At 45.0% G+C, this 16,422-nt stretch overlaps 1 protein-coding gene and 1 pseudogene across 1 annotated transcript in view; both read right to left on the reverse strand.

Moving 5' to 3' along the window:
• Positions 1-16,422, reverse strand: part of LOC124598582 (mucin-6-like) — a 332,175-nt gene that overhangs the window by 253,166 nt on the left and 62,587 nt on the right. The window lies entirely within an intron of this gene.
• LOC124552619 lies at positions 13,324-13,441 on the reverse strand (annotated as a pseudogene).

Consider the following 16,422-nt stretch of genomic DNA (forward strand, 5'->3'; position numbering starts at 1 on the left):
GTGGTCGGCGGAAGGTGCACGTGCCCGTCGACCTGGGACCGGACCGCAGCGACGCACGGATGCACGCCAAGACCGTAGGATCCTACGCAGTGCCGTAGGGGACCGCACCGCCACTTCCCAGCAAATTAGGGACACTGTTCCTCCTGGGGTATCGGCGAGGACCATTCGCAACCGTCTCCATGAAGCTGGGCTACGGTCCCACACACCGTTAGGCCGTTTTCCGCTCACGCCCCAACATCGTGCAGCCCGCCTCCAGTGGTGTCGCGACAGGCGTGAATGGAGGGACGAATGGAGACGTGTCGTCTTCAGCGATGAGAGTCGCTTCTGCCTTGGTGCCAGTGATGGTCGTATGCGTGTTTAGCGCCGTGCAGGTGAGCGCCACAATCAGGACTGCATACGACCGAGGCCCACAGGGCCAACACCCGGCATCATGGTGTGGGGAGCGATCTCCTACACTGGCCGTACACCACTGGTGATCGTCAAGGGGACACTGAATAGTGCACGGTACATCCAAACCGTCATCGAACCCATCGTTCTACCATTCCTAGACCGGCAAGGGAACTTGCTGTTCCAACAGGACAATGCACGTCCGCATGTATCCCGTGCCACCCAACGTGCTCTAGAAGGTGTAAGTCAACTACCCTGGCCAGCAAGATCTCCGGATCTGTCCCCCATTGAGCATGTTTGGGACTGGATGAAGCGTCGTCTCACGCGGTCTGCACGTCCAGCACGAACGCTGGTCCAACTGAGGCGCCAGGTGGAAATGGCATGGCAAGCCGTTCCACAGGACTACATCCAGCATCTCTACGATCGTCTCCATGGGAGAATAGCAGCCTGCATTGCTGCGAGAGGTGGATATACACTGTACTAGTGCCGACATTGTGCATGCTCTGTTGCCTGTGTCTATGTGCCTGTGGTTCTGTCAGTGTGATCATGTGATGTATCTGACCCCAGGAATGTGTCAATAAAGTTTCCCCTTCCTGGGACAATGAATTCACGGTGTTCTTATTTCAATTTCCAGGAGTGTATATATATATATATATATATATATATATATATATATATATATATATATATATATATATATAAAAGAATGCTAGAAGCAGCTTATGTTTGATATTGTTACACCATTATGTAAAAAAAAAAAAAAGTGGGCAGCGTGACAGAATGTCAATCCTAAGAGTCCGGGTTCGATTCCCGGCTGGGTCGGAGATTTTCTCCACTCCAGGATTGGGTGTTGTATTGTCCTAATCACCATCATTTCATACCCATCAACACGCAAGTCGCCGAAGTGGCGTCAAATCGGAAAAAAAGTTGGTAGAGCACTTTCTCGCGAAAAAAAACAAAAAAACAAAAAAAAGTGGTCAGCGTGACAGAATGTCAATCCCAAGGGCCCGGGTTCGATTCCCGGCTGGGTCGGAGATTTTCTTCGCTCAGGGACTGGGTGTTGTGTTCTCCTAATCATCGTCATTTCAACCCGAATCGACGCGCAAGTCGCCGAAGTAGCGCCAAATAGAAAGACTTGCACCCGGCGAACGGTCTACCCGACGGGAGGCCCTAGTCACACGACATTTACAATAAGTATTATATCTGAAACTTCCCGGCAGATTACAAATGTGTACCGGATCGGGACTCGAACCTCAGGCCGTTGGATTTCTACTCCTTTCAGAGTATGCTGATAGACTAGTTCCATACTTAGCAATAATGTACAATCGTTGTTTCGACGAAGCATCCGTATCTAAAGACCTCGAAGTTGCACAGGTCACACTGATACTCAAGAAAGGTAATTGGGAGTTATTCACTGAATTACAGATCCATATCTCTGACGTCAGTTTGCGGTAGCATTTTGGAGCGTACACCGTGCTCGAACTTATGAATTATCTCGAAGAAAACGATCTATCGACAGTTAGTGAGCCCGGTCTCAGAAAATATCGTTCTTGTGAAACACAACCATTTCTTTACTTACACGAATTAACGACTGCTATCGACAGGGGATGCAAACTGATTCCACACTTTTAGATTTCCAGAAGGCTTTTAACATTTTCCTTACAAGAGACGTCTAATCAAACTGCGTGCGTGCGTCTAAGTTGTGAGACTGGATTTGTGATTTTCCGTCAGAAAGTCACAGTTCGTAGTAACTGGTGGAATGTAGTCGAGTACAACAAAGTGATCTCTGGCGTTCCACAACGTTGTGTTATATGCCCTCTATTAATCCTAATCTGTACAAACGATTTAGGAGACAACCTCAGCTGTCCTCTTAGATTTTCTGCAGATGATGCTGAGGCTTGCCGACCCGTAAAGTCAACAGAAGATCGAAAACAATTGCAAAATGATTCAGGCAAGATATCTTATGGTGCGCAAAGTGGAACTGGCTATAAATAATGAACTATATGGTCTCATCCACATAAGCACTAAAAGTAACCCGTTAAGTTTCGGTTACACGTTATATCACACAAATACAAAGACTGTTGATTCAATTAAATATCTAATGATTACAGTTGCGAACAATTTAAACGGAAAAGATCACTTTGAACGTGTCGCAGGGAAGGCGATCCAAAGTCCTCGTTTTATTGGCCAATAACACTTAGGAGAATCAACACACATATTAAAGAGACTGCCTACACAACGCTTGTTCGCTCTGACCTGGAAAAGTGCTGCTCTTTACTGGATTCTTACCAGATACTATTGACTGCGCGGTATGGGATCCTTAGAAGACAGAATCGACGGAGGGCATCGAAAAAGTTCGAAGAAGGGAAGCTAGTTCTGTATCACTGCGAAACAGGGGCGACAGTAACACGGATATGATACGCGAGTCAAGGGTGGCAGTAATTAAAACAAAGGCTTTGCGGCGAGATCTTTTCACGAAATTTCAATCACCAACTTTCCCCAGCCACGTGGAATTATTCTGTTGACGCCCAGCTTCATTTGAAATAATGATCATCGTGATAAAATACGAGAAATCAGAACTCGCACGGAAAGATTCATTTGTACCGCGCGCTCTTCGGGAGTGGAACGGTCTAGTCGTCGAACCGTCTGCTAGGCACTTAAGTGTGAACTGCAGTAGAGTCCTATAGATGTAGATGTTCCAAAATCACGTTTCACAGAATAATTTTCTTTCGGGCTACATCCTGTTCCAGGCTTTAGTCTTAGTTTTCAAGATCACATCACTGTACTCGTTACATATGTGATTCAGAAAAATCGTTTGCAAAACAAAAATAGGTATAATTCTGTCTTACGTACGGGTGTATATAGACACAGAGTGCGATGTAAGTCGATACTGCGAAACATCGATAGAAATGTGCACATATTTCAGCATAATTATTGGGTACTGCACCGGTTTGATGGTCTGAGAAATCCAGTCTTTATAATTTTAGTCACTGATGATGACAATAATAGTTACTACGCTTGAGAAACTTCTAAAAATGTTGTAATGTTATCCACTGAACCACCTGAAAACCCTCGAAAGAGACCGTGAAAGGCAATAAAGGTGACTGAAAGAAATAATTGTTTTAATTTGTCTTTTATATCACGAACAGTTGCTGTTTCCAAATCATAGTCCAACGTCGACAACATAAGACTCTTCATTACTCGCATTTTATGTATCACACCTTTTCTTACTGTATCAGCCTCAGCCTTTTGTGCTGTATTGGCATTTTATATGCAAAGCTCTCAATATATTTCTATATCTGGAAAACTTTGATGAACAGTCTAGTTTAGAATATAGCACATAAGGCTACCTCGATTTCGCTGTATGCCTTAAACAAGTTACGCAAGCAACCCGCAACAAATTTTCTTTGACTGTGCTGACAATTCAGTAAACGTTACTGAGGATTAAAAATAGCTGGGTAGATAGCAGCATGGGTGAGACAGGGAGGAAAGTATCTCCTGCGGACTGGCAAGCGGAAGTTCAGGGTATGCCTTCCGGGACCCTGTGTTGAAAGCACCCTCCCCCAGTAGTGACGGGCGGCGTGGAGTGTCCGCCAGAAATAGCTTCTCCAAACATTAAAGGCGCCGCCGTCCCGGACGACCGGCGACGTATTTATATCTCCCCAGGCTAAGGCAATACAGTGCAGTCGGAAGGCGGGCTGTGCGTATGAGGAAAATATTATCACGTCGAAACCACAATCGAGTCCAAATCCGAAGGCAGGGTCAATGAAGTTCTCAAAGCATGATCAGTACCGACACCAACCTACAGCCAGAGCGTAAGTGTACTCCTGGAAAGAGAGTGCAGCTATTTATATAAATATCGAATATTTCAGAACATACACACATTAAAAACGTAAGACGGTCCAAGATCATTCCTGAAATCATAAATACTAAATAAAAAAATAATTGCTGATGATCGGGTTTGAAGTGGTGATTTGCAGCACACCAACTAGTGAAGGTAAACACTACGCCACACAGCGTACTCCATAGCTCGTTGCAGTATTACGATCATTAGACAACTTCTAGTTCTGTGTCTTTCATATTCAAGGGATACGCGATATAAAGAATGTCATCCTACGAATTCAATGAAACTGAACGATCATAAAGCCTCAGTCGCAGACTTAGGTTCATAGGTAGAATACTAAGGAAGTGCTATTAGTCTACAAAGAAGATTGCTTACAAATCACTGGTGAGAGCCTTCCTAGAATATTGCTCAGGGGTGTGGAACCAGCACCAAATTAAGACAAGCAGGACTTATTGAACGCACACAAAGAAGGGCAGCTCGCACGATCACGTCACAGGTTTGTTTGATCCTTGGGAGTGCGTCGCAGAGATGCTCAAAGAACCGCAACTGGCAAATGTTTGAAGACAGGAACAAATTATCTCGTGAAAGCCTACGCAGTAAGTTTCAAGAAAAAAATTTAAGCGGCGAATCTAGGAACATACTATAATCTCCTACGCATCGCTTCCTTAAGGAACAGAAAAACAAGTTACACTAAATGAAGACTTGAAATAAAACAAGCTCTAAGTGCCAAACTCATGAATTTGCGGTAAATGAGTTTACTGGGTAGTTAATAGTCACAATTGCACTACTGATGTGTGTTACTTGAAAGTTAAGCATGGTGTGAATGCAGTGCCGAAGGGAAATTACAAACACTGTATTGAAATAGCATAAAAATTTTACTGAAAATGGAAATGCAATGAAAAGCTCTAAATGATATAGTTCAATACTCATCAAAAACTTAGAAAAGTTCAGTCCGTTTTTTTAAAACTATAAGTGGTCATTATCTATCAGGTACTGCATCATTTCAATCAAATATTTCCTCTTTTCTTCGCAAATGTCGCAGGTAACATCCAGGACAGGTAGCTGCATTTTCTTGTGTCCTGCATTCGTACACCTTTCCTCAAAGCAGGGACACCTTTCCAGGCCTCGGTTTCATTTAAGCTTCTCCTGGTCTTAACTAGATGAGGCTTATGTTTGTCAAATCACAGCCATTGTACTTCAGCACACTGGACTCGCATTCGGGAGGACGACGGTTCAATCCCGCGTCCGGCCATCTTGATTTAGATTTTCCGTGATTTCCCTAAATCGCTCCAGGCTATTGTCGGGATGGTTCCTTTGAAAGGACACGGCCGACTTCCTTCCATAATCCGATGAGACCGATGGCCTCGCTGTTTGGTCTCTTCCCCCAAACAACCCATTGTACTACAGATATGTTTAGACTTGCTGTGTTTATGTTACAATCTGCTGCTTTCTTGAAATCTAAGGAGTCAGATGCATTCATGTTACTGACGATAAAGAGCTTTATTTGACTTGATTGCTTTATAGGGTCCTTTACATATTCTGGAACAATACATTTGGTAGCTCAAGAACAAACAGTCTGTCTAATTATGGTGTAGGTTAGCGATCAGTAATGAGACTGCTACAAGACTGACCCCATGGTGTGGCGTCACAGAAGCTTCAAATATCCAATGTTGTGGTTTTATCCCCAGATGACTGGTACAAGGAACGTTCACCTGCCATGTGACACGCACTTTTTCAGGATTATTTGCAACGCATTTCAGCTTCTGATCTTTAACATGTCTCGCACAATTATTGCGTTCTTTTTGTTAAAAATATTTAAAATAACTGAGAATTAAAAGAGCAATCAAAAACTCTGACCCAAATGATTTTTTTTAGGAACGAGCTAGAGAATTTTTTTTACATTGCCAGCTCAAAGCTGCCTGTAAACTTCGTGATCACAAGAGCCCCCTATGTAATATATGTGTTGAAGCCTGGAAAAAATACGGAAATCTTTAAACTTGGACTCTTGATTTACGTCCATTTGTTGCTGCTGGTCACATCCGTACAACAGTGATGCAAATATTAGAGTGCAACTTGATCTTATCCATTGTGTTTGAAATAATTTCGACCATAGTAATTCGTGTCGGGACAGATGGGAGGACATTTTCTCCCTGACTGTTAAAGACAAAAATATGAATTCTTTTCAACGGCACTGACGTCATCTGTGCAGATGAGTCCCGGAAGACGGCCCATGTTCTTCACAGCTGTAACACAGTTTACTGAAGGATGCACTTTTGCGAAATGGATGGGGAAACGTGAAAGAGTCTCTGGCGACAGAGAACTCACGGTTCAGTTCAAAGAGAGTCCAAGCGCAATATGAAACTACCGGAGACTGATATGTCATGCTGACAAGCCTTGGTAAACATCTGTGAGTACTGGAAGGCTGCCATCTCAGTCTGTCATCACAAAACGTTGACTGCGAAGAGCGAGTGCCTTGCTCTTTAGAATCACAGTCAGATTTACAGGACGCTTGACTTAGTACGTAGTTAACGTTTCTCTCCAACGGTTGCGGCTAGGAACATTCCGCTCCAAGCCGTGATATTTCTGTCCCGGGGACATTTGTCCGTTATGAATGCAGAATTCCTCCACAGCAATTCCGCTTCACCGTTCCTATCAAAGTCTGTCAACCAACAGTTTGATTTCAACAGCTTGTTGCAGGCTACTCACAACACTGCTGGAGTAGCTGCGCTCCACAACTTCCTCCGAGCTTTGATTCCTCTCACGGAGGCTGTTGCATGCGAGGCTATACAGATTAGTCTTCATTTTCATACATTCACCTCAAGCCACTGTGTAGTGGGTGGAGGACGGTATTTTATCCTGATAATAAGTGCATCTTACAACAATGTATCAATTCCACGTTGATCTCATAGCAACATGCACTTAAGAATTTCAAGCAGTCAAAGATGGTATGCCACAGGGGGCTGTTTTGAGTCCTCTGTTTTTTCTGGTACATAAATGAGCCATCTGCATTCCAATAAGATGCAAATTTAGTCCTTGTTTGCAGGTGATACAAGTATAGAATTAAAAAACATCACCAGTTCTTCTACTGAAGAGGCAGCTAATGAACTATGTGAAAAACATATGAACACGTACACAGTTCTAGAGATTTCCTCGCCACTTGTTGATATGATGCCCACGGCTTTTGTCCCGGGTCCTTTGGCCGACGTTTGTCAATTTTTTGACGTGTCACCAAACCAACCTTCGGTTTGATGACAGCTACATTAATTTTCATCTTGCTCTTCGAAAGTTCTCTCTCTCTCTCTTTTTCCCCTACCCCTACCGAGCGAGGTGGCGCAGGGGTTAGCACACTGGACTCGCATTCGGAAGGACGACGGTTCAAACCCACGTCCGGCCATACTGGTTTAGGTTTTCCGTGATGTTCCTAAATCACTTCAGGCAAATGCCGGGATGGTTCCCTTGAAAGGGCATAGTAGGCTTCCTTCCCCATCCTTCCCTAATCCGATGGGACCGATGACCTCGCTGTTTGGTCCCTATCCCCCAAACCAACAACCAACCATCTTTTTCCCCTGAGTGGTTTGAGCAGCCCGTCACAACATTCTGTCCTCTTTATTTCAGAATAGCACTTGCACAAACGTTCTCAAATAGGAGTTGGAAGTTGTTCAGTCCCTGTCTCCCTCTACAACTACCTCCAGTATTATGGAATTTATTTCCTAATGATTATAACTGCATGCTGGGCCCGGATTCGAAGCTGGGACCTTTGCCTTTCACGGCCAAGTGCTCTACCGACTGAGCTGTTCAGGTTACACCCACAACCCGCCCTCACATCTTCACTTCCGCCGGTACCTCACCTCCTACCTCTCGGTCTTCATAGCCTTTCTCCTGTGTACCTTGCAGGAGGACTAGCACTACTTGAAGAAAGGATAAAGAGGAGTAATGGCTTAGCTACAGCCTAGGGCATTGTTTCCAGAATGAATTTTTCACTCTGCAGCGGAGCGTGTGCTGATTTGAAACAGTGCACAAGGACTGAATCAGTGCTCACTCCGCTGCAGAGTGAAAGTTCATTCTGTCCCCTGATGTCTTCACAGATGTCCTATCATCGAGTCCCTTCTTCTAGTCAGTGTTTTCCAAATATTTCTATCCTCGCTGATTCTGCAGAGAAGCTCATTCCTTACCATATCAGTCCGCCTAGTTTCAAACATTCTTCTGTTGCACCACATCTCAAACATTTCCACTTTCTTCTTTTCCTGTTTCCCCACAGTTCCTGTTTCACTTGCATACAATGCTGTGCTCCAGACGTACAGCCTCAGAAATTACAATGAGGTGACAAAAGTCATGGGCTACCTCCCAACATCGTGTCAGACCTCATTCTGTCCGCTGTAGTGCAGCAGCTCCACGTGGCAAGGACCAACAAGTAGTTATATGTCCCCTGCAGTCGTACTGAACCTAGCTGCCCCTGTAGCTGTTCATAATCGTGAAAGTGTTGCCGATGCAGGACATTGTGCACGTTCTGACCTGTAGATTATGTCCAGTAAATGTTCGATGCGATAAAGAGGCTTGTGTTGCACTTTTTTTTTTATCTTCAAGATATCACTCGTAAACATAAGTGTTAAAGTACTTCTATATCGAGATTCACTTTCCATTTTAAACGTGGTTTTGCCTAAGAAATGTGCTGATGCAACATTTTACTGCATCTAAAGCTAAACAGTGACAGCAGTCATACAGCAGCCACGGTTAGAAGCGCTGAGAGCTATCTAGTGAATGAGAACGACGAGGCATTCAAGGCTGCGTGATTAGATGTAAATTGTCACAGATGGAGCTGAAGGACACCTCTTGGAAGATCAGAGCGTCGGGGCCCTGCGCCATTATTAAGCAATCGCGACGGAGTAGCTCCGTCCAGCTGCTAGCACCGCTCCATGCAGGGAGGAAAGCAAACCTCCACACTTACTGCACGCTGGAGTTTTTCAGCTATGACGTTACGGTAATTGTTTCTTCGTGACAGATACTCTGAGTAACAAGGAGGATCCGGTTTCAATGCCCGATACTGCCAGGAATTTTTCCTTAGTGGGAGGACTAGCAGGGGTTTCACTCGGATGCTAATAGAGGACCTGCTTGAACGAGAAGTGGTGGGTCTACTGTCCGGGAAGCTGACAACGTACACTATGTGATCAAAAGTATCCGGACACCCCCCAAAACAAATATTTTTCATATTAGGTTCATTGTGCTGCCACCTACTGCCAGGTACTCCATATCAGCGTCCTCAGTAGTCATTAGACATCGTGAGAGGACAGAATGGGGCGCTCAGCGGAACTCACGGACTTCAAACGCGGTCAGCTGATTGGGTGTCACTTGTGTCATACGTCTGTACGCGAGATTTCCACACTATTAAACATCCCTAGGTCCGCTGTTTCCGATGTGATAGTGAAGTGGAAACGTGAAGGGACACGTACAGCACAAAAGCGTACAGGCCGACCTCGTCTGTGGACTGACAGAGACCGCCGAGAGTTCAAGAGGTTCGTAATGTGCAATAGGCAGACATAAATCCAGACCATCACATAGGAACTGCATCAGGATCCACTGCAAGTACTATGACAGTTAGGCGGGAGGTGAGAAAACTTGGATTTCACGGTCGAGCTGCTGCTCATAAACTACACATCACACCAGTAAATGCCAAACGACGCCTCGCTTGGTGTAACGAGAGTAAACATTAGACAATTGAACAGTGGAGAAATGTGTGGAGTGACGAATGACGGTACACAATGTGGTGATGTGATGACAGGGTGTGGATATGGCCAATGCCCGGTGAACGTCATCTGCCAGCTTGTGTAGAGCCAACAGGCGGAGGCGGTGGTGTTATGGTGTGGTCGTGTTTTTCATGGAGGTGCATGCATCCCTTGTTGTTTAGCGTCGCACTGTCACAGCAAAGGCCTACACTGATGTTTTAAGCACATTCTTGCTTTCCACTGTTGAAGAGCAATTCGAGAATGGCGATTACATCTTTAAACGCGATCGAGCACCCGTTCATAATGCACGACCTGTGGCTGAGTGGTTACACGACAATAACATCCCTGTAATGGACTGGCCTGCCCAGAGTCCTGACCTGAATCCTATGGAACACCTTTGGGATGTTTTGGAACGCCAACCTCGTGCCAGGCCTCATCGACCGACATCGATACCTCTCCTCAGCGCAGCACTTCGTGAAGAATGGGCTGCCATTCCCCAAGAAACCTTCCAGCGCCTGATTGAACGTATGCCTACGAGAGTGTAAGCTGTCATCAAGGCTAAGGTTGGACCAACACCATACTGAATTCCAGCATTACCGATGAAGGGTGCCACAGTGTTAAAGTCTCAGTTGATCAGTTTATTTGAATATTTGGATAACTTTGCTCTATTAATCTGTTGTTACTTGCTTGAAGAATTCAGAGGAACCAAACTTCTGTTATACGAATACTTGACTTAAATTTGAAGATCGTTTAACGTGTCCGACAATTATTCCTGGTTGGGTGAGACATTAAACATACATATATGTTAAAGTTTTAAAGGACTGAGGCGCCTGTGTTGGCAGCTTCGGGCAGGTGACCATTACACCAAGAGAGCCATCTGGTAGCCGAAAATATAAGTAGGTTACTTAACATTTAAAATATAGACAGCTGAATGTTAAGATGAACAGTATTTAGTACATGAACTAACAGGCAAAGTTTTATTTGACAGCAGCAGACATGGTAACTTCTTTTTTATGTAAAAGCTTAGATATACAGTTTGAAGACTGAAAACTGATTAACAATACTGTAGTATGACTAGGACCTCCCGTCGGGTAGACCGTTCGCCTGGTGCAGGTCTTTCGATTTGACGCCACTTCGGCGACCTGCGTCTCGATGGGGATGAAATGATGATGATTAGGACAACACAATACTCAGCACCTGAGAGGAGAAAATCTCCGACCCAGCCAGGAATTGAACCCGGGCCCTTAGGATTGATATTCTGTCGCGCTCACTTCATTATTATTTTCTTTCTTTATTTTGTTCCGTGTTGCTCGTTGCGGTTGGTCTGGGCGGACGTCCCATGACATCCGTTCAAGCTGATCGTTGATTCCTTTATTCAGTTTTTTTATTACAGAGGGCCACCGCCTCTCTGAGAGAACACGCTGAGCTACTGTGCCGGTTTTATAAGGGGGATGAATGATGATGATGATGATGATGAAGACGACACAACACCCACTCATCTCGGATCACTCAGCTACAGGGGGTGGCCATTAACAGTACCGTTAGTCAGCTTTCAGCCTTCAAACTGTATTCCTATGCTTTTACCTAAACAATAAGCTACAATGTCTGCTGCTGTCCAATAAAACTTTGCCTGTTAGTTCCTGTACTAAATACTGTTCACTTTAGTATTCAGCTGTCTATGTTTTAAATGTTAAGTAGCCTACTTATATTTACGGCTGCTAGATGGCACTCTTGGTGCAATGCTCACCTGCCCGCAATTGCTAACTCGGGCGCCTCAGTCTGTTGCTACCTGTGGCTTTATAAGTATGAGCAGCCCATAGTGGTTCGCGTTCCATGTATTCTTTTTTAAATTTTTGTGACTAAAGCCTTTCTCGCTTGATATTTATCTTCTACGTGACTTGTAGGTACTGTTTCTTTCCTTTCCTGTACTGTTAGCCACTACTTACACTTTTATATAAAAAAATTTCCCGTAATTTTGTATTTATATTATAGGCCAATTTGAATATTTAATTGCTGATGAAAGCACTCATAGAAGTGTCGAAACCTGGTCAAAAGACTTACATTTTGTGACCGAGGGTTGTAATTGCTTTAACTTTAATATAGTATATGTAACCTATTATATACCCAGTTTGTTAGCTTCACTGTGTCGGCATTATCTTTGTGCACAGTAGCCAAATACAAGGATAAATAACTTATTATTTTGTGAAAGCAACAAGCTTTGCACTCGTTCTTCTGATATCAATACGATTTGGTTTTACTTGTTATTGTATGATATCAACAAGCACTGTACTCGCTCGTCTTGCATCCCTAAGATTTGGTTTCATTAACTGGGGAGATCTGAGTCCACTTCCACTACATGTATGAATTGACCGTGGGCTGACATTAATTCACAATTTAACCAGCAGACTAGGAATTTTCAACAGTACTGACAAGAAGCGAATACCTGCAGAAGCTTTTGAAATGTCAAATGGAACTACGCGTACATGATTCCAGAGAGCATTTCATGTCTTAAACATCCATGATGTATGTATGCAGACCGAAATGACAAACGAAAATTTTTACCAACGCCTGGTTCAAATGGCTCTGAGCACTATGGGACTTAACATCTGAGGTCATCAGTCCCCTAGACTTAGAACTACTTAAACCTAACTAACCTAAGGACACCACACACATCCATGCCCAAGGCAGGATTCGAACCTGCTACCGTAGCAGCAGCGCGGCTCCGGACTGAAGCGCCTAGAACCGCTCGGCCACAATGGCCGGCCCAAAGCCTGGATTCGAACACGGGTCTCCTGCTCGCTAGCCAGATTCTCTAACCTCTACGCCAATCCGACACAGTGGGTGTGCACCACTGCGCGGAATTCCTTAGCATGCCTTCCTCAATCGAAATTCCGATTCGTGCCTCTGCTCACTTGTTATTCCCCCTAAACTCGAATAGGCAGAAGCTCGCCAATTGTACTGGAATACTACCTCGGTACTGAACGAAATGGGAGATCCTGCCTGAAACCCAGGCCTAGGGCCTTGAATCAAATGAAACTATATGGTTCCGGAGATTTTTTGGGGTCTCAAACATCTGCGATGTATATATGCAGACTGAAGCGCCGAATGAAATTTTTTGCCATTCGTTGCTTCAGTCTGCATATACGTATCTTTTGAAATGTGGAAGAAAACCACTCCGTCATCAGGCCACAAGTGGCCTATCGGGACCATCCGACCGCCGTGTCGTCCTCATATGAAGATGTGGATAGGAGGGGCGTGTGGTCAGCACACCGTTCTCCCGGTCGCTACGATGGTTTATTTTGACCGAGGCCGCTACTATTCGGTCGAGTAGCTCCTCAGTTGCCATCACGAGGCTGAGTGCACCCCGAAAAATGGCAACAGCACATGGCGGCCCGGATGGTCACCCATCCAAGTGCCGGCCACGCCCGACAGCGCTTAACTTTGGTGATCTGACGGGAACCGGTGTATCCACTGCGGTAAGGCCGTTGCCCTTTGAAATGTGGAGCTGTAGAAAAACGCTGAAGATTAGGTGGGTAGACTGAGTAACCAATTGGAGGTACAGAACCGAATTAGGATGAAAATAAACTTATGGAAAACTTCACAGGTTAAGAGATCAAATGAGACGACATATCCTAAGGCATCAAGGAAACGTTAGTTTAGTAATGCAAGGGGTAGGAACTCTAGAGCGAGAACGACATTTGACTACAGCAAGCAGATTCAAAAGGATGTGTGTTGTAGCTGTTACGCAAAGTTGATGAGGCTTACACACGACAGGCTAGCGAGGAGAGCTACATGAATCCGATCTTCAGAATGTGGGCCCGCAACAGCGATGTTTCAAACTTTTTGTAGTTCCGTGATTTATTCATCCATGCCCTACTTTTCAACAGTTAGTCTGTCGTTGCTGCAACTTTCGCGTCTTTGCCTCACACTGAAAAACAAAGGTGCTAGTACAGAGCCGTGGGGGCAATCCTATATTCTGCGAACGCCCTTGTCTTGAGTAGCGTTTTTTTTTTTTTTTTTTTTGCAAGAGGAGAAGCTGTAGCGGTACAGCAGCCACCTAAAGGCAAAGCGGCGAAAACAAAGAACTCGCTCACAGCTACGGCGCGGCTGCATAAATCAGAGTGCGGGCGGTTCTGTGCGGCGGCGCTGCCGGCTTTTACGACGCACGCCCCTACCTTGGCAGCCGCATAGGCACGGCCCGCCAAACAGAGGCGGAACGAGGGGGGGAGGGCACAGCCAGGGCACGACAGCCCAGGCGTCTGCCCGGAAATTACTTAACTACTCCCGCACAATGCGACGCGGAGAAATGGCCTCCAAATCCTCCAGCGCGTATCGCTTTCATTGCGTCACAGAAACATAGTGTTTCGAAGGTACAGGAAGCGAAATCTACTCATGGTTTAACTGATCTATTCCAAGAAGGATACCGTGAAGCATCGATTTTTAATTATAATTATACAGTGAGGTGACAAAAGTCATGGGATAGCGATTTGCACATATACAGACGGCGGTGGTATCGCGTACATAATGTTTATAAGGACAGTGCGTTGTGGCAGCTGTCACTTGTACTCAGGTAATTCATGTGAAAAAGTTTCCCATGCGATCGTGGCCGCACGACGGAAATTAAGAGTCTTCGAACGCGTAATGGCAGTTAGGGCTAGACGCATGGGACATTCAGTTTCAGGAATAGTTTGACAGTTCAATATTATGAGCTCCGCAGTGTCAAGAGAGTTCCAAGAATGTCAAATTGCATGCGTTACCTCACCTCACAAACAACACAGTGGCCAATTGCCTGTACTTAACGACCGAGAGCAGCGGCATTTGTTTAGAGTTGTCAGTGCTACCAGACAAGCAACACTGCGTGACATAACCGCAGTAATCAATGTCGGAGATGGGACGAACGTCTCTGTTAAGGCAGTGTGGCGAAATTTGGCGTTAATGGGCTATGGAAGCAGACGCCCCACGCGAGTGCCTTTGCTGACAGCACGGCATCGCGTGCAGCGCTTCTCGTAGGCTCTTGACCATATCAGTTGGGCCCTTCACGATTGGCTCAAAATGGCTCTGAGCACTGTGGGACTCAACTGCTGTGGTCTTAAGTCCCCTAGAACTTAGAACTACTTAAACCTAACTACTCTAAGGACATCACACACATTCATGCCCGAGGCAGGATTCGAACCTGCGACCGTAGCGGTCGTGCGGTTCCAGACTGTAGCGCCTTTAACTGCTCGGCCACTCCGGCCGGCCCTTCACGATCGGAAAACCGTGGCCTGAGTATACACGACCATTTTGAATCACATCAATACAGTATTTTTCCTGACGTTATTGTATCTACATTTATGACACGTATGGAGCACTGCACGAATCAGGATGATACCGATCGTAGAAACATATAAAGCAATCGCTATTATGGCACATAGTACACGTAATGAACGCCGAGTTTTTAGATGAGCATGGTTTTTTTTTTTTCAATATTTCTACGGCAAAACAAACTTGGTTTAGGTTAATAAACGGTTCTCGATCATCACTCAGCTACACGGCGTACTACGCATTCTGACCAAATCACCGAATATTGGGACAGACAACTGATTGTGTACGATTGATTGAAATTTTATGCAACCTTATCTTGATACTCTCTCTCTCTCTCTCTCTGTTGTGTTTCATTACGTACGAGCAATTTTGAAGTCGCTTTATAAGGTTTTTCATCTGCCTGTAGAAATAAACAACGCAGGACTGCATCAACGGAGTACATTTTGGAGGAATTACTTCCATACTGCACGTTGGTACACCCTCTTGCCTTTGTCTGAAGAGCACGACCCACGAGTCAGAAGCTTGAAAATTTAAATCAGGAAATTGACTAGCATCAGCAAGAGCCCATTGCTGCAGGTTTCTCGTCGTCACCTGCCGATTACATTCTTGAGCTTCTATGAAACGGTCATAGACCCACGAATCAATTGTTTTGAGTTGTTCATGCCTTGTTCCACATTTTTATGTTCTTTCCATGTTTTCAAACCTTTCACGCTTTTGATGCGCGCAGCTCCCCTCTACGAAGACTGGCCAAACTCCATGCTGGAAGCTCTCTCGCCAGATTGGCGGCCGTAATCTTGTAATGCTGCGGAACGTAATCGCTGGCCATTTACGACTGCTTCTCTTCGGCCTCGTAATCGTCTGACGAATGTGAGGCGACTTCCTCAGTTTCTTCAACAACACCCTGTTCATCGATGTCTTGGTGGGCAATTAGTTGGTCTTGTACCACGAGATGTCTCCCCGCGAGCATTTCGAAAATTCTGTGAAATATCTCTTCTCCAATTTCCGTGTATCCTTGTGTTATTACTGCATAAGGCTTTGACGCGATGAGATTGTTTTGGAGAAGGCGCTGTTTACTGTACAGAAGTGCCGTTTTTAATCGTACTCTTGAAAATTCACTGTAAAGCGATTCGGTTTCACAATCAGGTTCACTTCTCTTGCAAAGTACCA

The sequence above is a fragment of the Schistocerca americana genome, chromosome 1 (genome assembly GCF_021461395.2).
Source record: "Schistocerca americana isolate TAMUIC-IGC-003095 chromosome 1, iqSchAmer2.1, whole genome shotgun sequence".
In the NCBI taxonomy this organism is placed as follows: domain Eukaryota; kingdom Metazoa; phylum Arthropoda; class Insecta; order Orthoptera; family Acrididae; genus Schistocerca; species Schistocerca americana.